At 45.5% G+C, this 27,993-nt stretch overlaps 1 protein-coding gene across 2 annotated transcripts in view; it reads left to right on the forward strand.

Annotated features, from left to right (window-relative positions):
- Window positions 1-240: 240 nt before the first annotated feature.
- The window catches only part of NLGN4X (neuroligin 4 X-linked), a 181,248-nt gene continuing 153,495 nt past the window's right edge, over window positions 241-27,993 (forward strand). For both annotated transcript variants that reach the window (XM_038757161.1, XM_038757163.1), the window contains exon 1: window positions 241-552. The gene's annotated coding sequence lies outside the window, so the exon portion shown is untranslated. The remainder of the gene's footprint in view (window positions 553-27,993) is intronic.

Here is a 27,993-nt window from a genome sequence, read left to right on the forward strand (position 1 = left end):
CCGGATAATTCCGTTCCATGGGGTATGCGGTGGGATTCCTGGCTTTTTTCCATTGGGTTGTAGATGGAGATGTGGTTTCTGTCGTGATGGGGGCAGACTGCAGAGATCTATTGGCTGTTGGCTTTGCAAATTTCATTCAGTTTGGTCCAATAGCAGAAGGAGAGAGAGGGGCCCAGCCTGGTCCTTTCCCCCTCCTCAATCTCTCTCCCTTCTCCAGATCCCTCTCTCTCCCCATCTCTGTCTCTCCACCTCGGGAAACCAGAGCTCTTCTCCGCCTGCCCTGATTGCAGCGGATTTTCTTCTCCAATGTAGGTCATTTACAAACAGGGACCGTCCGTCGCCTCCAAACCCCGGGTTTTTGGGGTCATCGCTGCATTCCTCCGGACAGGAAAATCTTGTGGATACCAAAAAAAAACCAACACAACGACGGAGAGAGAGAGAAAGAAAGAACAGCCTGGATGGAATAAATCCTTCCGTATCAGATCGTCAGTTCGGATTCCTTGGAAGTGTTTGTGTTAAAAAGGATCAAAAAAGAGGCTCCACGCTGGGAAGGTAAGTGCAGATTTTAGATTTTGGGGGTCTGTATTTTTTTCCCCCTTCTGAATTTTTTGGGGGTGGCGATTTTTACCGTAGCTGGCCTGCCGACGGTCACTGTGGTTTAGATTTTTCTTGACATGTCCCCAGCTAAGGACGACACTTTGACACCTGACATGTCCCCAGCTAAGGATGACACTTTGACGCCTGGCCCCCCAACCCCTCCAAAAAGAGAAAACCAAAAAAGAAAAAAAGAAACCAAACACCCCCGTTGGGTCTAGCTTGCCTCGTTCGGGTCTGTGCTTGTATTGGCCTTGTAGAGAAGGTGCCCGGCCCCAAAGAGGACCATGGCACCCCGATGCCATCTGCATTTTGCATTTTGGCCGGACCCCGCATTTTGCTGCAATCAGCTCTTTGCAGAGCCTTGGGCGGGCAATGCGTTGGCAAAAGTGGTCCTCGCCTGGCGGACAAATAAACCAAATAGTGGGGGGGGAAAGAGACAGGGGCTGAACACTGTGGAGGGAGAAATATCTGCATTACAGGGCAAGAGCGAGCCTTCAATTTTCTGCCAACCTGCAGGCCAAGGAGGAATGATAATACTAATAATAATGATGATGAAGATGATCGTATTTGTTAAGCGCTTACTAGGTGCAAAGCACTGTCGCCTTGTGTGTGTGTCTGTGTGTGTGTTGGTGTGTGTGTGTGTGTGTGTGTCTGTGGGTGTGATGTGTGTATATGTCTGTGTTTGTCTGCCTGTGTGTGTCTGTGCTTTCGTGTGTGTGTGTGTTTGTATGTCTGTGTGCATATTGCTGAGATGTGTTGTTTGTGTGTCTGTGTTTGTGTGTGCACGTTACTGAGATGTGTGTGTCTGTGTTTGTGGGGCTAAGTGTGTGTGTGTGTGCGCATGTTACTGAGACGTGTGTGTGTCTGTGTTTGTGTGTGTGTGTGTTTGTGGGTCTGTTTGTGGGTGTGGGTTTTTGTGTGTGTGTGTGTGTGTGTGTGTGTGTGTGCGCGTGTACGTTACTGGGAGATGGTCCAGGGCTTTTTTCTTTTTGGGTTTGGTTTTTTTTTGGTCTTTAAGGAAAAGCCAAGGCGTCCCGGGATTTGGGGTTCCTGAAAGGAGGGGGAAAGGGGGAGCTTGGTGTTGCATGAAACTCTTCATCGTGTCTTCGGCCTTGGTGGCGGTGTGGGTCGCCCGGGGGTTTCGGCGGGGGGGGGGGGGAGTCCGGGGGTTTTGGGGTGGTGGCTGCAGGCGGAGGGAGCGCCCTTCCCCGGCCCGGCCGAAGTCGGGGGCCCAGAGCCCCCCAGGACCCCCCCAACTCGGACTCTGCCCCCCCCCCGATCCCCCAGGACCGCAAACCACCCCTAGGGCCGGACTCTGCACCCCCAGGACCCCCCCAAGCCCGGGCTCTGCACCCCCCAGCCCCTCCAGGACCCCAGACCCCCCCCCAATCCGGACTCTGCACCCCCAGACCCCCAAGGACCCCCCCCCAGCCCGGGTTCTGCCCCCACAGACCCCCAAGGAGCCCCCCAGGATCCCCCAGGACCCCCCAGGTCCGGACTCTGCACCCCCCAGGACCCCCCAAAGCCCGGGATCTGCACCCTCAGACCCCCCAGGACCCCCTCAAGTCCGGACTCTGCACCCCCCAGGACCCCCCAAGTCCGGACTCTGCCCCCCCCGGACCCCCCGAGCCCGGACTCTACACCCCCCAGCCCCTCCAGGACCCCAGACCCCCCCACAGATCCGGACTCTGCATCCCCAGACCCCCCAGGACCCCTCCAGATCTGGACTTTGCACCCCCCAGGACCCCTTGAGCCCGGACTCTTGCCCCCAGGACCCCCCCAGCACCCCCAAGCCCGGACCTTGCCCCCCCAGACCCCCAGGAACCCCCCAACCCCGGACTCTGCCCCCCAGGACCCCCATCCCTCCCTCCCCGAGCCCGCATTCTGCCCCCCAGGACCCCCCAATCCCCCCCGAGTTGGGCTCTGCACCCCCCAGCCCCCCCCCCGCACGGACTCTGCCCCTCCCGGACCCCCCCAGGATCCCCAGATCCCCCCGAGCCCGGGCCCTGTCCCCCCCAAAAGAGGCGAGCTCCTGCTCCCGCCCCCTCCCCATTTCCTCAGCAGCTGGGGGCTGCAGCCGGCCGGACCTGCAGAGCCGGGGGCGGGGGGGGGGCGGGGACGGGACACCCTGCTGCAGGCCCAGGCAGCCCCCCCGGATTGCTAGATGGGCCGGGGGACCCCGCCCCACACCCCCTCACCACGTTTCCCCACCAGATCCCCCCCAAAAATCCAGGGAAAACGAGTTGGTGCTGAAAAGAAGGCGGGGGGCGGCAGGAACCCCCAGCCTCCAAACACCAGCTCCAGCTTCTAAATCCCAGCCTCCAAATTCCAGCCCCAGCCTCCAAATTCCAGCCCCCCCAATTCCGGCCCCAGCCTCCAAATTCCAGCCCCCCAATTCCAGCCCCAGCTTCCAAATTCCAGCCCCGGCCTCCAAACCCCAGCTCCAGCTTCCAAACCCCAGCCTCCAAACCCCAGCCCCCCAATTCCAGCCCCAGCCTCCAAACTCCAGCTCCAGCTTCTAAACCCCAGCCTCCAAACCCCAGCCCCCCAATTCCAGCCCCAGCCTCCAAATTCCAGCCCCCCAATTCCGGCCCCAGCCTCCAAATTCCAGCCCCAGCCTCCAAACTCCAACTCCAGCTTCTAAACCCCAGCCTCCAAACCCCAACCCCACAATTCCAGCCCCAGCCTCCAAATTCCAGCCCCCCAATTCCAGCCCCAGCCTCCAAATTGCAGCCCCGGCCTCCAAACCCCAGCTCCAGCTTCTAAACCCCAGCCTCCAAACCCTAGCCCCCCAATTCCAGCCCCAGCCTCCAAATTCCAGCCTCCAAATTCCAGCCCCAGGCCCCAGCCTCCATCCTCCAGCCCCAGCTTCCAAGCCCAGCCTCCAAATTCCAGCCCCCATCCTCCAGCCCCCAAATAATAATAATGGTATTTATTAAGCACTTACTATGTGCAAAGCACTGATCTAATTGCTGGGGGGAGGGGGGGGTTACAAGGCGATCAGGTTGGCCCACGGGGGGCTCACAGTCTTAATCCCCATTTGACAGATGAGGTCACCGAGGCCCAGAGAAGTGAAGTGACTTGCCCAAAGGGGCGGAGCCGGGATTTGAACCCATGACCGCTGACTCCAAAGCCCGCGCTCTTTCCACTGAGCCACGCTGCTTCTCCCAAATTCCAGCCCCAGCCTCCAGCCCCCAAATAATAATAATAATAATGGCATTTATTAAGCGCTTACTCTGTGCAAAGCACTGTTCTAAGCGCTGGGGGGAGGTTACAAGGCGATCAGGTTGTCCCACGGGGGGCTCACAGTCTTAATCCCCATTTGACAGATGAGGTCACCGAGGCCCAGAGACGTGAAGTGAGTTGCCCCAAGTCACCCAGCTGACAAGGGGCGGAGGGGGATTTGAACCCATGACCTCTGACTCCAAAGACGGGCTCTTTGCACTGAGCCACTGCTGCTTCTCCCAAATCCCAGCCCCGGGCTCCAATTCCCCCCCCCCCCCCCAGCCCCCGATCCGACATTCCCAGGCGGTCACAAGTTTTCCCCTGCCCCCGGGGCCGGGGGTCCGCTTGGCAGGGATCAGGTGCCGTTCTTGCGGGAAAAATCCACAAGGTGGTAGTGTGGACGTTTCCTTCTTCCCTTCCTCCTTCCCAATTTCATTTTCTTTCTCCCTTTAGGCCAGTCGTGGGCAGGGAAAGGGTTTCTGTCTTCCTGGGTATACATCCATACGTTCGTGTATATGTCCTTTGCTCGAAAGGCTCCGAGGTGCAATACAGTACAGTGCTCTGCGCACAGTAAGCGCTCAATAAATACGATGGACTGAATGAGGCAGGTGGGTTTTAGAAGGAGAGGCAACAGGGGTCTCATCATGGTGAAACCCGAGGGCCGTGGGCACATCCCACCCTAGGCCTCCCCTGCCCTCGTCTTGCAAGAAAAGCAAGGACGAAAGGCAAAGTTTTCGGTTGGGCCCGTTTAATCCTCATTGCCGCAACCCTCGAGGCACGGGGGGGGGGGCCGAACCCAGATGTAGCGGAGGCCTAGGATGGAAATGGAGCAGATTGGGTGATGCCACAGAGGCACAGGCCATATTCATCAAGACCCACTCAGGTTTTGCCGGAGCGGAGGCAGAGGTGGCCAGGATGAGACGACGGGGGTCCCGGTGAACGTGCTTCCGGAGTCGTGTCCGTTCACGGTCTTCCTTCCAGCCTTGGGGGAGAAAAAGGAAAACCCCCAGTCCCCAAAGATTAGAGTTCCGAAAGAGGATCGGCCGACGAGCCCTCCTATCGCCCAGTGAGCGGGCGAAGGCGCCCGGGTGAAACCGACCATCTGGGGAACGTGGGTTTAAGATCTCTGATGTCGCCCGAATTTCCCGGCGGAAATGTTCCGCCTCTCTTTGGTGGCCGGTCAGTGAACTCACGGATGATGCAGATGCTTATTTACTGTTAGGCCTCTTCGTGGCTTATTTTTTACTGGTCGTGTCAAGAAATAACACTGGAGCTTGGAAGCGAGCCGGTACTGACTTCGTCCGTTTGAGTCCGGTGGATAAAAGTCAGAGGTTTACTTCTTGGATACCGAATCGATCACAGGTTCAAGATTAATCCTGGACTTTAATTGCGTTTTTTTTTTCGGAGGACCGGTAATCCTTAATACTCTGGATGTTGTTTTCCTTTTGACGGTTATTGCTTTCCTTGGGAATTTTCGACCTTGCCAGGGAGGTAATGCTGATTAGCGGCCCTCGTTTTGAAGGCCCTGTATATATGCTCATTATCAGCGACATCCCAGAATGGGAAAATCTACCTAGTGAAGTGGATCTATCTATCCCTGTATGTCAATCTGATGCCTGCAGAACAGTCACTTGGTGATATTAAATTAGCAAGTGAATAGATGGGCAGAAAGGACTTGAAAAATCTTGTACCCTGGCCAGGAAAGGAACAAGGAAATCATTTGAGTGTAAGATTTTCATTTTGTTTGAATCTGGGAACATTGTGAACATCATTAGTGAAAAGCACTGATATTCTGCAAATGTGTTTGTAGGCTGGATATATAGAGATAGCTATGTGTTGATATATAGATGTCTATATATCTATATCTATATATATCTAGATCTATATAGTTAGATATATATATCTAGATCTATATTATTAATGATGATGATGATGATATAGTTAGATATATATCTAGATCTATATAGTTAGATATATATCTAGATCTATATAGTTAGATATATATCTAGATCTATATAGTTAGATATATATATATATGTATATGCCACAAGCACATTCAAATTTCCAAACTATCTACTAGCTCCTTTAGAATCCTTGATACATGCCTTCCAGGACAACAGAAAACAACTAATGAGGCTCAAAAGTAAAACCCAGAAACATAGAAAAGGAACCTAAGAAACAGCCTACAGTTGTGCCATTTTTTGGCCTTTTCATATACTCTGCCATTTTATGTGATCCCAGTGAGGAGTAGCCTTTCTCCTTTTTAAATGGTGAAATGACGTGAGTAAAGCAACGCGTGTGTGATAAAATGGGACAAAGTGGGGCTAGAGTTCAAAATTGTTGGAGACATTGAGCCTCACACGTACTTCAAAAATTCCTTAGTTGGGTAAAACAGGTATTTCAACAAACACCTTTTGGGTTGTCTATACAGAGTTGAAAGTTGGATCTCCTTTTAGCATTCGCCTCAGACTGAGTTGGATTTCTGCTCAGAGTGACAGTGCCCAGAAAGTCTTTCCTCAGATTACTGTGCCAATTCTAGTTCTCCCAGTGAGATTGTGGTTTTAGAGTTTTGTGTTCTTGAAGGAACTTCCACAGGGTTTTCTTCTGAATTGTGCTCTCTGGCAAGGAGCATCAACGTAAGGCTACTGTATATGAGTGTTTTCGAAGGGGCCAAGTGGCTAAAAGATACGACGAGAAGCAGATTGATCAAAATGTCTGCCTTCGTGTCCAAATCGCCACCAAAGGTCATTCCCGTTCAATTAGAGGAAGGCAAAAGACAGATGTAAAGGGCACAGGGTTTGAGAGTTATCAAAGTATCTTACGTGGAAACAGCCTTTTGTGCTCTGTAGCACCTTCTGTTCACGGAATATTTCCTGAATACCTGGTTTTGTCAGCTCCTTCGTGAACCCAAGCTTGGCTCTTTGTGGGGCAGGCTGTCTTTTTGAGAGTGAATGACAGGCTCAGAAACAAATCCACTTAAAGGGTGTCGATGCACCCCCAGAGAAGAGCCATGCTGCCATTTGCAGCCCATGAACCTTCATGACATGCGAAAGCTGGGTCTCGTGCGTGGCCAAAATTCGTTTCTCACGCACACCAGGCGGAGAGCCTGCAGAAGAAAACCGTATCGATCGATGTGGGGCTCTAATTTTGAACCGCCACTATTCCGTGTCACAGGTTCATCTCAGGTGCCGTCCAGCGGTGTTCGGAAACCACGCGTGTTTGAGCTCTCCCTGTAGCTAACGGGGTCACCTACTTAACGTGTTAGGATCGCCTCGCTTTCCTCAGACCCTGAGTGTGATGCCTCATCCAGCGGACTTTCCCGCCCCTCACCCCCAATCAATCAATCAGTCATCATCAATCGTATTTATTGAGCGCTTACTGTGTGCAAATGGTATTACAGTGTGAGGAGCATGGTACTAAGCGCTTGGGAGAGTGTGATATAGTCCATAAAAATGTTGGGCCTGCTGAGTTCTGATCCTGGCTCTTCCACTTGTCTGCTGGGTGACCTTGGACGAGTCACTTCACTTCACTTAGGTAAGCAGCGTGGCTCAGTGGAAAGAGCCCGGGCTTTGGAGTCAGAGGTCGTGGGTTCAAATCCCGGCTCCGCCAACTCAAAGCTGTGTGACTTTGGGCAAGTCACTTCACTTCTCTGTGCCTCAGTTCCCTCATCTGTAAAATGGGGATTAAGACTGTGAGCCCCCCATGGGACAACCTGATCACCTTGTATCCCCCCAGTGCTTAGAACAGTGCTTTGCACATAGTAAGCGCTTAACAAATACCATCATTATTATTATTATCTGTGCCTCAGTTACCTCATCTGTAAATTGGGAATTAAGACTGCGAGTCCTATGTGGGACAGGGGCTGTGCCCAACCTGATTAGCTTGCATTTGCCCCAGCGCTTAGTACAGTGCCTGGCACATAGTAAGCGCTTAAGAAATACCCTAATTTTTATTTTTGAATCTCGCTTGCCATCATTCCTGCAAAAGACCAGCCCTTCAAATTCAGTTTGAGAAATCCAAGAAGGAAGCCGGAGGTCGAAAGAAATGAGCGGGACTAACGCTCAGTTTGGATGGAATTCAAGGAGAGGAAGTCTACTTGAAACTGGTCTCAATCCAGTGACGTAGGACTTCGCAGCTCTTTGGAAATGTGTGGAAATGTCAGAAAGTTTTGTTTGGGTTGTGATATTTCAAATAAACATTGTGTAAACAGTGACATATGACATCAGTAAAGTGGCAGTGGTGTGATCACAATATTGCAGTGTCGTTGGCGATGGCCGTGATTGGGATTTCAGTGTCTTCGGCTGCACCCCGATAGACTGTAAGCTTCTTGTGGGCAAGGATTGTGTCTACAAACTCTATTGTGTTGTACTCTTCCTAGCGCTTAGTACAGTGCTGCCGGCGCCCAATAAGCACAAAATTCCACTGATTGATTCGTAGCCCCAAACTTCTGTCAGTGTACTGCTTTGGTAAATATAGCAACAATAATAATTGCGGAATTTAAGTGCTTGCTATGTGCCCAGTGCTGTATTACTAAATAGTCATGGGGGTGGCATTTGTTAAGTACTTACTATGGTCCAGGCACTGTGCTAACTATAGGCAGAGCAGACACAGTCGCTGTCTGTCCCAAGTAGAAATCTCAGCAGAAGTGGGAGGGAGAACAGGTATTCAACCCTCGGTTTACAGATGAAGAAACAGAGGCATTTTAAGTGACTTCCCCAAGGACACACAACAGACAAGTTGGCGGAGGCGGGATTAGAACTCGGGTCTCCGGACTCCCAGGGCTGTGCTCTTTCCACTAGGCCACTCTGCTTGTCAGTGTGATGGCTATTTTAACTTCTTTCCTAAACATAACCTGAAAATATGGAGGATCATTCCACTTCCTAAAGCTACTGCCCTAAGGGGCGTATTTAATGTAAGATCCTGTCCCACTCCCTCACTCTCCTCCTCCTTCACCTCTCCCTTTCCCAGCCCACAGCGGCCCACTCAATCCTATCCATGTCAGGCACTTTCGAATACGTTCGGTGTCCTCTTTAAAGCGTGAAATCTTCCCATAGACTGGAAGCTCCTCATGGGCAGGGATTGTATCTACCAAGCAGTGGCGATTCTCTTGCCCCGCGGGTCCCCTGCCGATGGCCCTTGGGCAGGGGAGTGGTTAAAATCATCTTGAAATGGTCATAACCACCACGGCCTTTATCAGCACCTCAAATCTTAGTAGCCCTTCAGCTAGTAGCATCTTGCACTTTGGTATTTATGCGTGGATGCGCGCGTGTTTATGTATATTCGATTGAACATTTCATTTTCCTTACTCTGGAAGTACATGTCCAACTTGCCCCATTTCAGTGGGCAGGGAACGTGTCTTAGATTCTATTTTTATTTCCTGTATATATGTATATGTCATCAATCGTATTTATTGAGCGCTTACTGTGTGCAGAGCACTGTACTGTATATGTTTGTATACTCTATTTTATTTGTTCATATTTATTCTATTTATTTTATTTTGTTACTATGTTTTGTTTTGTTGCCCGTCTCCCCCTTCTAGACTGTGAGCCCGCTGTTGGGTAGGGACCGTCTCTAGATGTTGCCAACTTGTACTTCCCAAGCGCTTAGTACAGTGCTCTGCACACAGTAAGCCCTCAATAAATACGATTGAATGAATGAATGAATGAATTTCCCAGTGATAACCTTGGTATTTGTTAAGCGTTTACTACGTGCTAAGGACTGTGCAGAGCTCGATTCAAGATCTTAAGATCAGGTGAAGTCCCCGTCCCCTGTGGAGTTCACAGTAAAGGGAACAGATATTTAAGTCCCATTTATCAGATGAGGAAACTGAGGCACAGAGAAGTCAAGCAGCTTGCCCAAGGTCACGCAGTGGACAGGAGTCGGAGGTGGGATTAGAACCTGGAGCCTTTTGGCTCCCGGACTTGCACTCTTCCCATTAAGCCCGGCTGTCCCTGAGCAGCTGGTATGGCACGTTATACTCAGTAGTCACGCAATAAGTACCGGTACTTTTAATAATGACAGTTGTAATAATAATAATAATAATAATAATAATAATAATAATAATAATAATAATAACAATGGCTTGTGCTCGCGCGTCTTGGTTGTAGGTTTCAGAGACAGGAGGAATGGTGCCATTATTCATTGTGATTGGAAAGTTAAGTGGAGGAGAAGCAGCGTGACCAGGGGGAAAGAACTTGGGAGTCAGAGGACCTGGGTTCTAATCTTGGCTCCGCCACTTCTTTACAATATGACCTTGGGCAAAGGACTCCAATTCTCTGGGCCTCAGTTTCCTAATCTGTAAAATGGGAATTAATTCCTGTCCTCCCTTCTGCTTAGATTTAGAGCCTCTTGTTCTTGGACTCTGTCCAACCTGATCATCTTGTACCTACCCCAGTGATTAGTCCAGTGCTTGCTACACAGAAGGCACTTAGGAAATGTCATTATTAGTGCTATCATTATTATTATTTTATTAGTAGCAGAAATAATAGTATATCTAGGTGGCTGAAATACTTGGTTTTTCCGTTACCTATATATCTCAAGTGAATTCATTAACAAATATGAAAAAAAGTGGACCGTATTGTCATTGTAATCAAAGAATTGGGGAAGTCTGTAATTTCTGAAATTAAACTCTACCAACATGTGTCAAAATAATCCCAATTACTGTGAGAGAGGATTAATTCACTTCCTAATGATTCGGATTCATGTCGAGCAAGTGAGTTGCTACCGTTTTTGTTTATTACCCAGTTTTGCACCCCCAAGATAATAATAATAATAATGATGGCATTTATTAAGCGCTTACTATGTGCAGAGCACTGTTCTAAACTAAGATAGTTCATTACTTTGTGGAGGCAGAGTCAGTAAAGTGTACAGAAACATTAATGATTCTAGTTTAACATCGGACAGCTCTGGCACAGTTTCTTCATTATCCCATGGGACTGCACCGTTTCTTTTTTACTTAAATAACGGGATGCTGTTTTCGATTTTATTTTGATATAGACTTGGAACCCTGGGTTTCAATGCCCAGGAGAGGATTCTGTTCTTCACACTGTTCTGTATTTAGCAAGATCTCCATGCAAGTACCCATTTTCACAGATGCTGTAGGCTATCCCCAAAGTATCAAACCAAATACCACAGGCATTTAGTCACACTCGTTTAGCTACCTAGTTGAAGATCCCCGCTCTGATAAAGCCGTCTATTCAAATTCAGATGCCAGTATTTCTCATTACAAAGGATTTATAGTCCAGCTGGTTGCTATTTACTGGAGTGAATTTAATAATAATGATGACGATCATGGTATGAGGCACTATGTGTCAAATGCTGTACTAAGCACGGGGATAGTTGTCATTTAATCAGGTCAGGTGCCGTCCTTGTCCCACACGTGGTTCACAGTCTAAGGGAGAGGGAGGACAGCTTTGGCAGATGAGAAAACTGAGGACCAGAGAAGTTAAGCGATTTACCCAGGGTCGCACAGCAGGCCAGCGGCAGAGCCGGGATTAGAACCCAGGTCCTGGGCTTTACCCAGGGGCCCACTGTGTTTCCGTGGCACCTCAAGCAGTTCAGTCCAAATGCTGGCAAGTAGGTCCATAAGTGGGAGCTTCCCAATCCTGGAATTGATCAGAGTAGATGCTGTGTGGAGGGAGATGGGGGTGGGAAGCTTTGTCCCATTGCTCCTCTTCCCTGCTGGTCTCATCCTAGAAATATTTGGTGTGCACCAACTTTGCCAATCTTCTCACTGTACCCTGATCTCACCTACTTCGCCGCCAACCTCTCTCACTGAACAGTTTTCATCAGTGGTATTAATCGGGCGCTTTCTGTGTGCAGAGCTCTATACTAAGCACCCCTCTGTGGGTGATCCCCGAATCTGTCTCTCGAGCCGTGACCTCCAATCCGACCTGCAGTGTCACCTCTCCTCCCACCTCCAGGGCATCTCCTTTGCACATAGTAAGCACTTAATAAATGCCATTATTATGATTATTATTGTAAGCATTTAATAAATGCCATTATTATTATTATTATTATTTTGCCCTCACTTGGATCATCATCAGGGGTATTTATCGAGCGCTCGCTATGATGATAATAATAATAATAGCATTTATTAAGCACTTACGATTTGCAAAGCACCATTCAAAGCGTTGGGGAGGTTACAAGGTGAACAGGTTGTCCCACGTGGGGCCCACAGTCTTAATCGCCATTTTACACATGAGGTAACTGAGGCCCAGAGAAGTGAAGTGACTTGCTCAAAGTCACACAGCTAAGTGGATTTGAACCCATGATCTCTGACTCCAAAGCCCGTGCTCTTTCCACTGAGCCACGCCGCTTCTCTATGCACATCGCTATGTGCGGAACACTCTACGAAGCACTCGGCCGACACTTTCTCTGGGGGTTGCGTGGCCACCCCAAAAGTCGCTTTCCTCCCTCATCTTCCCTCCTGAATCTCCTCCTTCTCCTCCTCCCAACTTTCCCACCTCAGCCGGTAACTAAATTAAAGCTAATGGCTGAGGCTGGTAGCAGTGGATGGGACTGTTATTCTTCGTGGCCTGGGGTGGGGGAAGTGCTTTCTGCAGCCGCTGTGGCATCATGTTGAATTTGGGACCATGAGAAAGCGAGAAACAACAGTCAGTCATTAGTATTTACTGGGCACTTACTGTGTGCAAAGCAGAGCACTGTAATAAGCGCTTGGGAGAGTAAAATAGAACAAAAAAAATCGATTTAGAGCCTCCTGTGGGACAAGAACTCTGTCCAGCCTGATAATATTGTACCTACCCCAGTGCTTTATTGTATTTATTTTATTTTGTTAGTATGTTTGGTTTTGTTCTCTGTCTCCCCCTTTTAGACTGTGAGCCCACTGTTGAGTAGCGACTGTCTCTATATGTTGCCAATTTGTACTTCCCAAGCGCTTAGTACAGTGCTCTGCACATAGTAAGTGCTCAATAAATACGATTGATGATGATGATGATGATGCTTAGTCCAGTGCTTGCTACACAGAAGGCACTTAGGAAATGTCATTATTAGTGCTATCATTATTATCATTTTATGAGTGGCAGTAGTAATAGTATATCTAGGTGGCTGAAATACTTGGTTTTTCTGTTACCTGTATATCTCAAGTGAATTATTCATTAACAAATATGAAAAAAAAATGGACCGTATTGTCACTGTAGTCAAAGAATTGGGGAAATCTTCTTCCTCCCTTCAAGGCCCTACTGAGAGCTCACCTCCTCCAGGAGGCCTTCCCAGACTGAGCCCCCTCCTTCCTCTCCCCCTCCTCCCCCTCTCCATCCCCCCGCCTTACCTCCTTCCCTTCCCCACAGCACCTGTATATATGTATATATGTTTGTACAGATTTATTATTCTATTTATTAATTTATTTTACTTGTACATATTTATTCTACTACTTTTATTCTGTTAATATGTTTTGTTTTGTTCTCTGTCTCCCCCCTCTAGACTGTGAGCCCACTGTTTGGTAGGGACCGTCTCTATATGTTGCCAACTTGTACTTCCCAAGAGCTTAGTACAGTGCTCTGCACACAGTAATGCTCAATAAATATGATTGAATGAATGAATGAATGAATGAATGAATGAACAATAGTAGTGTGGCCTACTAGATAGAGTACAGGCCTGGGAATCAGAAGGACTTGGATTCTAATCCCGGCTCTGCCACTTGTCTGCTGTGTGACCTTGGGCAAATCACTTAACTTCTCTGTGCCTCAGTTACCTCATCTGTAAAATGGGGATTAAGACTGTGAGCCCTATGTGGGACAAACTGATTACCTTGTGTCCCCCCCCAGCGCTTAGAACAGTGCTTCGCACATAGTTAAGCACTTAACAAATACCATCATCATCATCATCAGTTACCTCAAGTGTAAAATGCGAATTGATGGGAGCCCCAGGTGGGATATTTATTTTATTTTGTTAGTATGTTTGGTTTTGTTCTCTGTCTCCCCGTTTTAGACTGTGAGCCCACTGTTGGGTAGGGACTGTCTCTATATGTTGCCAATTTGTACTTCCCAAGCGCTTAGTACAGTGCTCTGCACATAGTAAGCGCTCAATAAATACGATTGATGATGATGATGATGATGACAGGGACTGTGTCCAAGCAGCATGGCTCAGTGGAAAGAGCCCGGGCTTGGGAGTCAGAGATCATGGGTTCGAATCCTGGCTCTGCCACATGTCTGCTATGTGTTGGGTAAGTCACTTCACTTCTCTGAGCCTCAGTTACCTCATCCGTAAAATGGGGATTAACATTGTGAGCCCCATGTGGAACAACCTGATCACCTTGTATCCCCCCCAGCTCTTAGAACAGTGCTTTGCACATAGTAAGCGCTTAACAAATGCCATCATTATTATTATTATTATCTACCTCAGCTCTCAGTACAGTGCCTGGCACATAGTAAGCAAATTCCACAATTATTATTATTGTCATTATTACAGTCCCTGCCCACAATGAGTTTACAGCCCAGAGAACAGGTGTAGGGTGATCCTCTCTCCACCCCACTTCTTTCCCTTCAGAGCCAGTGATCTCCTTCGTCTTTTGTCGAGGGCTCCCTGTCCACTCGATCAGCAATCAATCAATCAATCAATCATATTTATTGAGCGCTTACTGTGTGCAGAGCACTGTACTAAGCGCTTGGGAAGTACAAGTTGGCAACATATAGAGCCAGTCCCTACCCAACAGTGGGCTAACAGTCCTGCATTAAGTGTTTGGTAGCATGCAAAAGAGCTTTCCGTCTATTGGGGAAGACAGGGAATTCACATAAATACTTGAGGACTGGGGGAAAATGAGGCTCAATATCTATGTTAATAGTGAACGATCTCTGGGTATAAATCATCCTTTTGCTCTGTTATATTGTTTTTAATTTAAAGCCACTCTCCCGAAAGATCAAAATCCATCAGCTAACAAAAATATTTACCAGTGTGCAATATTTAGTTAGCTCTTAGTGGGGCCCTTAGCAAGGCTGCATCTGTTGAGGAGAAATCAGTACCCTTAGGAAATATAAGACTAGCCAGCCCAAAGCATTGTGTTTCTTTTGCCAGATGCTTGATTTCAAGGTCTGGGTTTTGGCCTGTGCCAATTTGGTGGCCGATTTAAACTCAGAAAATAAAGAAAAAATGCAAACCAGAGCTTAACTGGCATTTATCACGCTTCCAGTAAAGTAAACACATTGAAATTAATCTTATTTTATTTCATCAGGGTTAAATGACTGTTAACCTCATTATAATAATTGTTATGGATTTTGGCCAAAGGAAACAGGTCGGTGTAACCCATCCAATCTCTTTAATAATAATAATAATCATGATAATAATGGGGTTTTAAGTGCTTACTATGTGAGAAGCACTGTTCTAAGCACTCGGGGGGATACAAGGTGATCAGGTTGTCCCACGTGGGGCTCACAGTCTTCATCCCCATTTTACAGATGAGGGAACTGAGGGTCAGAGAATTAAGTGACTTACCCAAGGTCACTCAGCTGACAAGTGGCAGAGCAGGGATTCGAACGCCCGACCTCTGACTTCCAAGTCCGGGCTCTTTCCCAGTGTTTAGAACAGTGCTTTGCACATAGTAAGCACTTAACAAATACCATCATCATCATCATCTGTAAAATGGGGATTAAAGCTGTGAGCCCCATGTGGGACAACCTGATTACCCTGTATCTACCCCAGAGCTTACAACAGTGCCTTGCACATAGTAAGCGCTTAACAAATACCATCATCATCATCATCTTTCCACTGAGCCATGCTGCTTTGGTTAGGAGGTGTCAACAAACAGATTCATTTTCATCAAACATCATTCATTTTAATTTTAGCTTTTTTTCCATATCTTCCTGATTTCTTTTCATTTTCATTATTAGCCAGTAACTTCTGACTTATAAAGGTCTCACGTTCTATTTTTTTTTTGAGAAATTGACATCTGGTAGAACTGAATTCTTTCGAGTGCCGGCCATTCATTCATTCAGTTATATTTATTGAGTGCTTCTGCTGATAAAAAAAAACACACCGCCATGTTTCTGGGCATGGAATTTCATTTAATGCCACTGTGGCATCTGTAAGACCTAATAACATTTGAAAGTTATAGCACCTTATTTAAATAAGCTGACAAGGAAAGCAAAACCAAGCGCTTAGTACAGTGCTCGGCACGTAGTAAGCGCTCAATAGATACAATTAAATGAATGAATGAAAACCATAGTTGGCAAGTTCAGCAGCCACTCCCAAGTCTAATGAACTATTTTAGGGCAGTGTTTTCTTCCTGCTAGCCACCCAAACCCCCCTTGCTACATCTTAAGCTCGCTGCAGTTAAGTCAGTGGTATTTATTCAACGCTTACTGTGTACAGAGCACTGTACTAAGTGCTTGGGAGAGTACACTGTAACAGAGCTGGTAGACACATTCCCTGCCCACAGTGATTTACAGCCTCATCTCAGTCGATAGAAAGAATATCTAGCCTCCATACACGGCATCAGAACCTGGCCATGCACAAATCAATCTATCGGTGGTATTTATTGAGCGCTTGCTATGTGCAGAGCACTGTACCAAGTGCTTTATTAACATGAAGCGTTCATTAATTTCTCTTCAACCCTCTCTTCTACAGCCTAAAGAAACCCAACTCCTTCGCTTTTAGGTCTTTTTTTTACCCCTTAATTGCCCTGTACCCATGTTGCAAAACTCAGTTCTTCTTTGCCAGAGCTGTTTGTGAAAGAGACAGAGAAAAAACTGTAAACTTGAAATTTTGAATATAAAATGGATTCCGGTTGGCTTTCATAATTGCATTGCAATCCATCGTTAATATTTGCTGAGCCTTGACCTCAAAGCGGGAATTTTCAGGCATCGAAGTCATACTTATTTACTTATATATTTACAGTCACGCTTTATATTTATAGTGATGTCTGTCTCTCCCTCTAGTCTGTATAAGCTAGTTGTGGACAGGGAATATGTCTGTTATATTGTTGTATTGTATTTTCCCAAGCACTTAGTACAGTGCTGTGCACGCAGCGAGTGCTCAATAAATACGATTGACTGACAGACTGACTGATGTTTATAGGGGCGAAGCAAAGCAAAGGATTCAATAGTTTCTCCATTAATAAACTACCCTGGCAACCGCCTGCCACTTAGTGAAGCGGTAGTAAAAAGAACATTGACCCATCCACAGTCACTTTAACGGTAAATGAGTTTTGGCCGTAAAATCTTGGTGCCAGACTCCTGCCCACCTTCTTGCTTATCACACCCACTGCCCCAATAGAAGCACGACTGGCAGAGACTAGAGAAGCGGTGTGGCCTAATGGAAAGAGCCCGAGTCTGGGAGTCAAAGGATCTGGATTCTAATTCCAGCTCTGCCACTTGTCTGCTGTGTGACCCTGGGCAAGTCCCTTGGCCTCTCTCTGCCTCGGTTACCGCATCTGAAAAAATGGGGATTAAAACTGTCAGCCCCACGTGGGGCATGGACTGTGTCCAACCTGATTAACTTTATATCCATCTACCTCACCGTTTAGTAGAGTGCCTAGCAGATAGTGAGTGCTTAACAAATACCATTAGGAAATAACCAAAGGAATGATGCTTCACAAAAGACCGACACTGTTATCGATTTCTTTGCCCAGGTTTTTGGTGCCATGGGTTCTTTGTGTTTGGACGGAGATGGATCCATCCTTTTCAACAGGTCCCGTCTCCTCCAAGAGGCCTGTCCCGATTTTCCCGGGGCCCTCTCCCCTCTGCGTCATCTGTGGGATCGGTGACTTTTGGATGTTTGATATCTGCCCCACCCTCAACCCCACTTATGTACCTATTTATTATATATGTACCTATTATATTTTCGAAGTTATTTATATCGATGTCTGTCTCCTCCTCTAGACTGTAAGCTCATTGTGGGCAGGGAATGTGTCTGCTACCTCTTTTGTATTGTGCTCTCCCAAGTGCTTAGAACAGTGCCCTGAACTAAGTGCTCAGTAAATACCGTGGACTGATCGATTGACAGGCAATCCCATCGGTAACTGTCCAGCAAATTCAGATGGCGAAGGCACCAGTTTGGATCATCCAAGTAAAACAAAAGTCTACTTTGAGAATGGGTAGGGTCTGTTTGAGAGCAAATGAAAGAGAATGAGATAATTTTGCTTTTTCTGTTTCTTTTTAATAGGAAGTGATATTTTTATCCAGCTTCGAGGGGTTTCTGGCATAGGAAAATGAAGTGCCTATTAGAAAAGAAGTTTTCTTAGTCTTTTTATAATAAGTGCACAGTGTGAACAATATTATGTACTAGGAATACAGCTGGAAATGACTTATCTTTCTAAATATACTGTGCTGAAAGCCGTTCTTTCATAAGAAGAATCTTGGTGGGGGGGGGATGGAAGTGAGTTATAAAGGGAATGGTTTACAATGCATTTTAATAGCTAGGAAGACAGGGTAGATTTATATAAGTGATAGCCTCTGAACAAAACACTGATAAGGCGATAGGCAAGTTTATCTTTCAGAGAAAACTGCACAGAGAAAGTAGTCAGCTTGTCTAAAAGGGAAGAAAATCTCTCTGCAAATGAAAGGGCGATAGATTGGACCAGAACTTTTGATGTGCAGGGTTTGATTTACAGTTTTACAGATGTGCATAAACTGGTGAGTAGTGTGTCACTTGTTCCGAAGTTATTAATCCCTAAGCCATGAAACTGCCAAAAGTATTTCATTCGGCAAATTAAACTTAAAGCTGACTGAAAAAAATATTGTTCTATCTTGCTCCAGAAAAGTCACTTTGATTAATTAGAGTTATTTTAATTTCTCTCGATCCTGGAGTAAATAGGACGCTTTAATATTCTGGGGCTGAATTTATAGGAAAGAAGACTTTTGAAGTTAATGGTGTTGTGGTAACCTCTGGTGCCTTTGGAAAATGTGTCATTAACCCCAGAGGAAGCACTGCAATATTTACACCAGTGCCTTCAGAAGAATTTATTTGCTTTGATGTGGATTAGGTGTTTCTGTTTGAGATTCACATCTACTGTTCTTTTTAACAATCCATTTTTATAGGCCTGGCTCTAATGTATCCTGTGGATGTTAATTAAGCTACAATTTCTCGCCCCTCTCTTGCCCCAGCCCCACCCCATATTGGCCTGCTCCTGGTCCTGCCAGTCAACAATGATGTTGGCATTTGTTAAGCGCTTACTATGTGCCAAGCACTTGTCTAAGCACTGGAGTAGATACAAGGTAATAATAATAATAATAACAATAATAATAATAATAATAATAATGGCATTTGTTAAGCACTTACTGTGCCAAGCACTGTTCTAAGCACTGAAGTAGATGCAAGGTAATAATAATAATAATAATGGCATTTGTTAAGTGCTTACTATGTGCCAAGCACTGTTCTAAGCACTGGAGTAGATACAAGGTAATAATAATAACAATAATGGCATTTATTAAGCGCTTACTATGGCAAAGCACTGTTCTAAGCACTTGGGGGATACAAGGTAATCAGATTGTCCCACGTGGGGCTCACAGTCTTAATTCCCATTTTCCAGATGAGGGAACTGAGGCACAGAGAAGGTAAGTGACTGGCCCAAAGTCACACAGCCGACAATTGGCGGAGCCAGGATTTGAACCCATGACCTCTGACTCCAAAGCCCGAGCTCTTTCCAATGAGCCACGCTGTAATCCAGTTTTTCCCCGTGGGGCTCACAGTCTTTATCCCCATTTTACAGATGAAGTTGCCGAGGCGCAGAGAAGTGAAGTGACTTGCCTAAAGTCACACAGCTGACAAGTGGCAAGCTGGCAAACCCACGATCTCTGACTTCCAAGCCCGGGCTGTTTCCGCTAAGCCAAGCTTCTTCTCCTGAACAGTCAATCAAATACATTTATACAAATCTGCTCTCAATCAATCAATCAATCAATTGTATTTATTGAGCACTTACTGTGTGCAGAGCACTGTACTAAGCGCTTGGGAAGTACAAGTTGGCAACATATAGAGACAGTCCCTACCCAACAGTGGGCTCACAGACTAAAAGGGGGAGACAGACAACAAAACCAAACATACTAACAAAATAAAATAAATAGAATAGATATGTACAAGTAAAATAAATAAATAAATAAATAAATAGAGTAATAAATATGTACAAGCATATATACATATATACTCTCCTGGGCTGCTTCAGGGATGTTCCCGGAGGCCAAACTGTGACAGTTTGGGGACCTGATCAATCTCTGGATGCACTCAGCTGCAGGTCGTGCCCCCCCCCCCCCCCCCCCCCCCACTGCCCTCTGTCCCTTTGGTTTGCAATAATAATAATAATGTTAGTATTTGTTAAACGCTTACTATGTGCAAAGCACTGTTCTAAGCGCAGGGGTAGATACAAGGTAATCAGGTTGTCCCATGAGGGGCTCACAGTCTTCATCCCCATCTTACAGATGAGGGAACTGAGGCCCAGAGCAGTGAAGTGACTTGCCCAAGGTCACACATCTGACAAGTGGCGGAGCTGAGATCCAATCTCAAGGGAAGAGTAAATAATAATAATAATAATAATAATGGCATTTATTAAGCACTTACTATGTGCAAAGCACTGTTCTAAGCGCTGGGGAGGTTACAAGGAGATCAGGTTGTCCCACGTTGGGCTGACAGTCTTAATCCCCATTTTACAGATGAGGGAACTGAGGCTCAGAGAAGTGAAGTGACTTGCCCAAGGTCACACGGCAGACATGTGGCGGAGCAGGGATTAGAACCCATGACCTCTGACTCCAAAGCCCGGGCTCTTGTCCACTGAGCCACGCTGCTCCCAAGGTCTCCGTGTCGTCCCGGCCCGGGTGGGTTTCCGCTTCTCCCTCACTGGTGGTAGAGGTGAGCGGGCTTTAAAGGAGTGTTGTGGGACAGAATGGGAGTTTTTCCGGACCTTGTTGGACACCTGGGATGAATGAAACTGAATGCACACAGTAAGCGCTCAATAAATACAATTGATTGATTGATTGAAAGCAAAAACTGGAGTGTGTGTGCCCGTTGTTGGGTAGGGACCGTCTCTAGACGTTGCCGACTTGGACTTCCCAAGTGCTTAGTACAGTGCTCCGCGCACGGTAAGCGCTCAATAAATACGATTGAATGAATGAATGAATGGAAGCAGTTGTGAAAGCCAGTTGGAGCCCATCACTTAAAAAATCTCTCATGATTCCCTCTTGAATGAAAAAGAAAATGCCCTGACCATTGGCTTCGAGGGTCTGTCAGCCGTTTTCTTCTTCCTACCGGCTTTCATTCTCCCAGTGCAGCCCATTTGTGTTCTTCATAATAATGCACACACATTACCTCATCTGAAAAATGGGGATTAAGGCTCTGAGCCTTATAGGGGACCGGGGCTGTATCCAAGCCAATTACCTTGTGTGCCCCAGTGCTTAGTATCGTGTCTGGCACAAAGTAAGTGCTTAACAAATACCACAATTATTATTATCATTATTCTACACGTATAATTAGACACACACGTCTCTTAACGGTAAGCATAATGGCAAAAGGTTTAGAAGTGAGCCCGTTGTTGGTTAGGGACCGTCTGTATATATTGCCAACTTGTACTTCCCAAGCGCTTAGTATAGTGCTCTGCACTCAGTAAGCGCTCAATAAGTACGATTGGATGAATGCATGAATGAAGTAGCATGGCTTAATAGGAAGATTTGGCGAGTCAGGGGACTTATTACTGTCTCTATATGTTGCCAACTTGTACTTCCCAAGCGCTTAGTACAGTGCTCTGCACACAGTAAGCGCTCAATAAATGCGATTGATGATGATGATGCCTGTTTATGTGTTTTGATGTCTGTCTCCCCCCTTCTAGACTGTAAACCCGGCGTGGCAGGGATTGTCTCTCTTTGTTGCTGAATTGTACTTTCCAAGCTCTTAGTACAGTGCTCTGCACACAGTAAGCGCTCAATAAATTTGAATGAATGAATGATCTGGGTTCTGATTGATCCTGGTTCTGACGCATGCCTGTTGTGTGACCTTGGGCAAGTCCCTTAACTTCTATTTATTTTATTTTGTTAGTATGTTTGGTTTTGCTGTCTGTCTCCCCCTTTTAGACTGTGAGCCCACTGTTGGGTAGGGACTGTCTCTATATGTTGCCAACTTGTACTTCCCAAGTGCTTAGTAGAGTGCTCTGCACACAGTAAGCGCTCAATAAATACGATTGAATGAATGAACGAATGAATGAATGAATGATTATTGAGCGCTTACTGTGTGCAGAGCACTGTACTAAGTGCTTGGGAATCAATCAATCAATCAATCGTATTTATTGAGCGCTTACTGTGTGCAGAGCACTCTACTAAGCGCTTGGGAAGTACAAGTTGGCAACATATAGAGACAGTCCCTACCCAACAGTGGGCTCACAGTCTAAAAGGGGGAGACAGACAGAGAACAAAACCAAACCTACTAACAAAATAAAATAAATAGAAGTTAAGGGACTTGCCCAAGGTCACACAACAAGCATGCGGCAGAACCAGGATCAATCAGAACCCAGATCATTCATTCATTCAAATTTATTGAGCGCTTACCGTGTGCAGAGCACTGTACCTGTGAAGGAATGCCATTTGAATTTAGGTGCGTTTTCCCTCTTCTACACCAAATCAATTGATCTCAACATATTCCCCCCAACGCTGCTCAGTTTAGATTTTATGAAGAAGTTTTAACAAATGTACTTCTGAGGCCCTTAGATGAGAAAATGGCATGTCTTCCCCTAAACGTAGTCTCCTTACGTGGTTTCTATTTTCGCTGGAATTTAGAGACTTTCTTTACAGCAGGCCGAGTTTGTCCCATATTTTTAAAAATCCTCTTGACTGTAATGGCAGTTCTGTGACAGAAAGGAGGGTTAAAATCATTGTAATTAAGCCTGTGACTTGAGAACTGCCCATTTTTTAACTTGATTAATTATTATAATAAAATGCTCCTACTTTAACATCAATACACTTCATTGTGAGTCAGTGCAAGTTGGACTATAAATACTCTTCATTTTAGTGGAATTTTACAACTGAAAATGGAATAATTCATTTTTAATAAATTAGATGATTGGAAATGCTTGCAGAAATATAAAGCATCTTAGACGAGTGCCATGAAAGCACACACACACACACAAACAAACACACCGGCATTCATGCTAGAAAATGTGATATGTTAAAAAAAAATGAGAATGTACAATCAGCACTCATTTTTTAAATTAAAATGAAGGCTCCATCTCCCTTTCAGGGAATGTAAGCATTAAGCAACAGGTTCAGGTGGGGTGGGGAATTCAGAGAAGCAGAGTTCAAATAAGTTCACCAATCACTTGTATTTATTGAGTGCTTACAGTGTGCAGAGCACTTTACTAAGCACAGGATTTGGGGAGGCTGGGAGAGCAACTATCCCACAGTCCCATCTATTCCTTCCCTTCTTACCCTCAGCCCCTTAACTGCCCATTATTTAACTGGATTAATTATTATAATAAAATGCTCCTACTTTAACATCAATACACTTCATTGTGAGTCAGTGCAAGTTAGACTATAAATACTCTTCATTTTAGTGGAATTTCACAACTGAAAATGGAATAATTCATTTTTAATAAATTAGATGATTGGAATCACTTGTATTTATTGAGTGCTTACAGTGTGCAGAGCACTTTACTAAGCACAGGATTTGGGGAGGCTGGGAGAGCAACTATCCCACAGTCCCATCTATTCCTTCCCTTCTTACCCTCAGCCCCTTAACTGCCCATTATTTAACTGGATTAATTATTATAATAAAATGCTCCTACTTTAACATCAATACACTTCATTGTGAGTCAGTGCAAGTTAGACTATAAATACTCTTCATTTTAGTGGAATTTCACAACTGAAAATGGAATAATTCATTTTTAATAAATTAGATGATTGGAATCACTTGTATTTATTGAGTGCTTACAGTGTGCAGAGCACTTTACTAAGCACAGGATTTGGGGAGGCTGGGAGAGCAACTATCCCACAGTCCCATCTATTCCTTCCCTTCTTACCCTCAGCCCCTTACCTGCCCACTTTTTAACTTGATTAATTATTATAATAAAATGCTCCTACTTGAACATCAATACACTTCATTGTGAGTCAGTGCAAGTTAGACTATAAATACTCTTCATTTTAGTGGAATTTCACAACTGAAAATGGAATAATTCATTTTTAATAAATCAGATGATTGCAAATGCTTGCAAAAATATAAAGCATCTTAGACGAGTGCCATGAAAGCACGCGCGCACACACACACACACACACACACACACGGGCATTCATGCCAGAAAATGTGATGTTAAAAAAAAAAGAGAATGTACAATCAGCACTCATTTTTTAAATTAAAATGAAGGCTCCATCTCCCTTTCAGGGAACGTGAGCATTAGGCAACAGGTTCAAATGGGGTGGGGAATTCAGAGAAGCAGAGTTCGAATCAGTTCACCATTCATTCATTCAATCGTATTTATTGAGCGCTTACTGTGTGCAGAGCACTGTACTAAGCGCTTGGGAAGTACAAGTTGGCAACATATAGAAACGGTCCCTACCCAACAGTGGGCTCACAGTCTAGAAGAGAGAATTTAAGTGACTTGCGCAAAGTCACACAGCTGACAATTGGCAGAGCCGGGATTTGAACCCGTGACCTCTGACTCCAAAGCCCGGGCTCTTTTCCACTGAGCCAATCACTTGTATTTATTGAGTGCTTACAGTGTGCAGAGCACTTTACTAAGCACAGGATTTGGGGAGGCTGGGAGAGCAACTATCCCACAATCCCATCTACTCCTTCCCTTCTTACCCTCAGCCCCTTCCCTGACTTGTATAAATCACTAAAAGCAGAGACCCTGCCAGCTTTTCCCAATGTAGCGAGCCACTGTTGTCAGAATCAATCAACCAGTCAGTAGTAGTATTTATTGAGTGCTTCCTCTGTGCATAGCACTGTACTAAACTCTTGGGGAGTACAGTGGAGTCGTTACCCATGGTCATTCATTCATTCATTCAATCGTATTTATTGAGCACTTACTGTGGGCAGAGCACTGTACTAAGCGCTTGGGAAGTACAAGTTCATTCATTCATTCATTCAATCGTATTTATTGAGCGCTTACTGTGGGCAGAGCACTGTACTAAGTCTTGGGAAGTACAAGTTCATTCATTCAATCGTATTTATTGAGCGCTTACTGTGGGCAGAGCACTGTACTAAGCGCTTGGGAAGTACAAGTTGGCAACATATAGAGACGGTCCCTATCCAGACTACTGTTTCATCTATTTTCTAAGTGGCTTAGGGTTGCTTGTCTCTCTAATTAGATTATAAGGTCCTCGAAGGTAGGGATTCTGTCTTTTCCTTCACTTAATCAATTATGTTTAATGATCTCCTACTCTATGCAGAGCTCTGTACTTAGGAGTTGGGAAAGTAGGACTTGTACTTCCCAAGCGGTTAGTACAGTGCTCTGCACACAGTAGGCACTCAGTAAATACGATTGAATGAATGAATGAATATGATAAGCGCTAGTGGACATGATCCGTGCTCCCATGGATCTTGCAATCTAGAGGGGGAGAAGACACTAAACTGAATGGCAGGGAGGGGAAGCAACGGAGATCAAAAATATGTACCTGAATAGTATGGGAGCCTGCCAGGGGGAGTCAGGAGTCAGGATTAAAATTGTGTGAGCCCCCCGTGGGACAACCTGGTGACCTTGTAACCTCCCCAACGCTTAGAACAGTGCTTTGCACATAGTAAGCGCTTAATAAATGCCATCGTTATTATTATGATTATTATATTGTTCTTCCCATCCCAACGTAATCCCCAAACAACTAGTAAATGACAGTTCTAGTCTCAGAGGCAACCAGTTCAAATTATCTCACTCTCTGTCCCAGACTTGCCCTTTCTTTCTCCTTATCTCTGTCTTTGTTTTCCCCCTTTTCTGTCTCTCTCTCCCCCCACCTCTGTTTCACTTTTTTTTGTCTTTGTTTTTCTCTTTCAGCATTCACCTTTAAGTCCATATGATATTCCTTGAATCTCATATTCGTATAAATACTCAGTTATGGGCAGGGAATGTGTCTGTTACATTGTTATATTGTACTCCCCCAAGAACTTAGTATAGTGCTCTGCACACAGGGCTCAATAAATACTATTGATTGAAATAGCATTTTATTGAGGTCCTACTGTAGGCAAAGCAGTGTACTAAGTGCTTAGGAGAGAACAGTAAAAGTAGTGTATATGATCTCCGAGAGCTTACAGCGGTTGCAAAATGCGGTTTTAAGGAACCAGGTCATATTTTTGAAGGGAAAACCATCAAGGTTACAGGAAGATTAATTCAGTTTACATAGCTCAGTAAAATGAAGTGTCAATCCTTACACTTTGGAATCACAATATACCTCCTCTTACTAAATAATAATAATAATGATGGCATTTGTTAAGCACTTACTATGTGCAAAGCACTGTTCTAAGCGCCGGGGGGTGGGGGGGAATACAGTGTGATCAAATTGTCCCCCGTGGGGCTCACAGTCTTAATCCCCATTTTAACAGATGAGGTAACTGAGGCTCAGAGAAGTTAAGTGACTTGCCCAAGGTCACACAGCAGACTTGTGGTGGAGCCGGGATTCGAACCCATGACCTCTGACTCCAGAGCCCGGGCTCTTTCCACTGAGCTATGCTGCTTTTCTGAAGGATTTCTTGCTCACCTCCTAATCTTGAAAAACGTTTCCATTTTGTGACGTTACTCTGATTTCCTACTATCCATAACAGCATATTCGCTATCATGTGAGCCAGGGTAGATCTCAAAAAGAAAGAGTATGTTTTCAGGAAATAAGATTGCCTGTGCTGGACTGACAGGGTCAAATGCTAAATGCAGCTCTTATTTCTTGAAAATGCATTTTATTTGCTTCAATTGAATTAAGGAGTTAGACCAGTTCAAGATTGTTTCACCTTCATCCTGTGTGGGTTGAGGTTTGATTTATAGCACAAAGCACCTGTCTTTAATGATTAGCTTAGAACTAAATGCTGAATGGAATTAATGGTTTCAGGCGTCAGTTTATAAAAGGAAGAAAGAGGAAGAGAGACATTTAGGTGTGAGAGCCCTATGGTGTTTACATTTTCACTTGCTTAAATATTTTCATTTCCGCTTGCTCAGCATGATGTATTGGCATTTTACAAAGGGAAAAAAAAATGTTTCTCATCCAATCTCTCCCAAACTGTGTATTTGTGTTTTAATGGTGTGTTAGTACCTCTTTTGTGTCAAGCACGGGCCTTGGAGACATCCAATCTCTCCCAAACTGGGGTGGGTGTTTTTTTGTGTGTGTGTTTTAATGGTATTTAAGCACCTACTATGTGTCACATACAAGCCTGGGAATCAGAGGACCAGAGGGCTAATTTCAGCTCGGCCACGTGCCTGCTGTGTGACCTTCTCTGTGTCTCACTTTCCTCCACTGTAAAATAATAATAATGGCATTTATTAAGTGCTTACTATGTGCAAAGGACTGTTCTAAGCACTGGGGAGTTTACAAGGTGATCAGGTTGTCCCACTGGGGACTCACAGGCTTAATCTCCATTGTACAGATGAAGGAACTAAGGCCCTGAGAATCAATCAATCGTATTTATTGAGCGCTTACTGTGCGCAGAGCACTGTACTAAGCGCTTATAATAATGGTATTTGTTAAGCGCTTACTATTTGCAAAGCACTGTTCTAAGCGCTGGGGGGGATACAAAGTGATCAGGTTGTCCCACGTGGGGCTCACATTTTTGATCCCCATTTTACAGATGAGGTAACTGAGGCTCAGAGAAGCGAAGTGACTTGCCCAAGGTCACACAGCAGGCGTGTGGCAGAGCTGGGATTCGAACCCATGACCTTTGACTCCCAAGTCCAGGCTCTTTCCACTGAGCCATGCTGCTTAGTTAAGTGACTTGCATGAAATCACACAGCTGACAAGTGGCAGAGCCAGGATTCGAACCCATGACCTCTGATTCCAAAGCCCATGCTCTTTCCACTGAGCCACACGGCTTCTCTAATGGGGATGAAATGCCAATTCTCCCTCCTATTTGATGATAATAATAATAATAATAATAATGACATTTATTAAGCGCTTACTATGTACAAAGCACTATTCTAAGCGCTGGGGAGGTTACAAGGTGATCAGGTTGTCCCATGGGGGGCTCACAATCTTCATCCCCATTTTACAGATGAGGGAACTGAGGCTCAGAGAAGTGAAGTGACTTGCCCAAAGTCACACAGCTGACAATTGGCAGAGC

The sequence above is a fragment of the Tachyglossus aculeatus genome, chromosome 15 (assembly GCF_015852505.1).
Source record: "Tachyglossus aculeatus isolate mTacAcu1 chromosome 15, mTacAcu1.pri, whole genome shotgun sequence".
NCBI classification, from domain to species: Eukaryota; Metazoa; Chordata; class Mammalia; order Monotremata; family Tachyglossidae; genus Tachyglossus; species Tachyglossus aculeatus.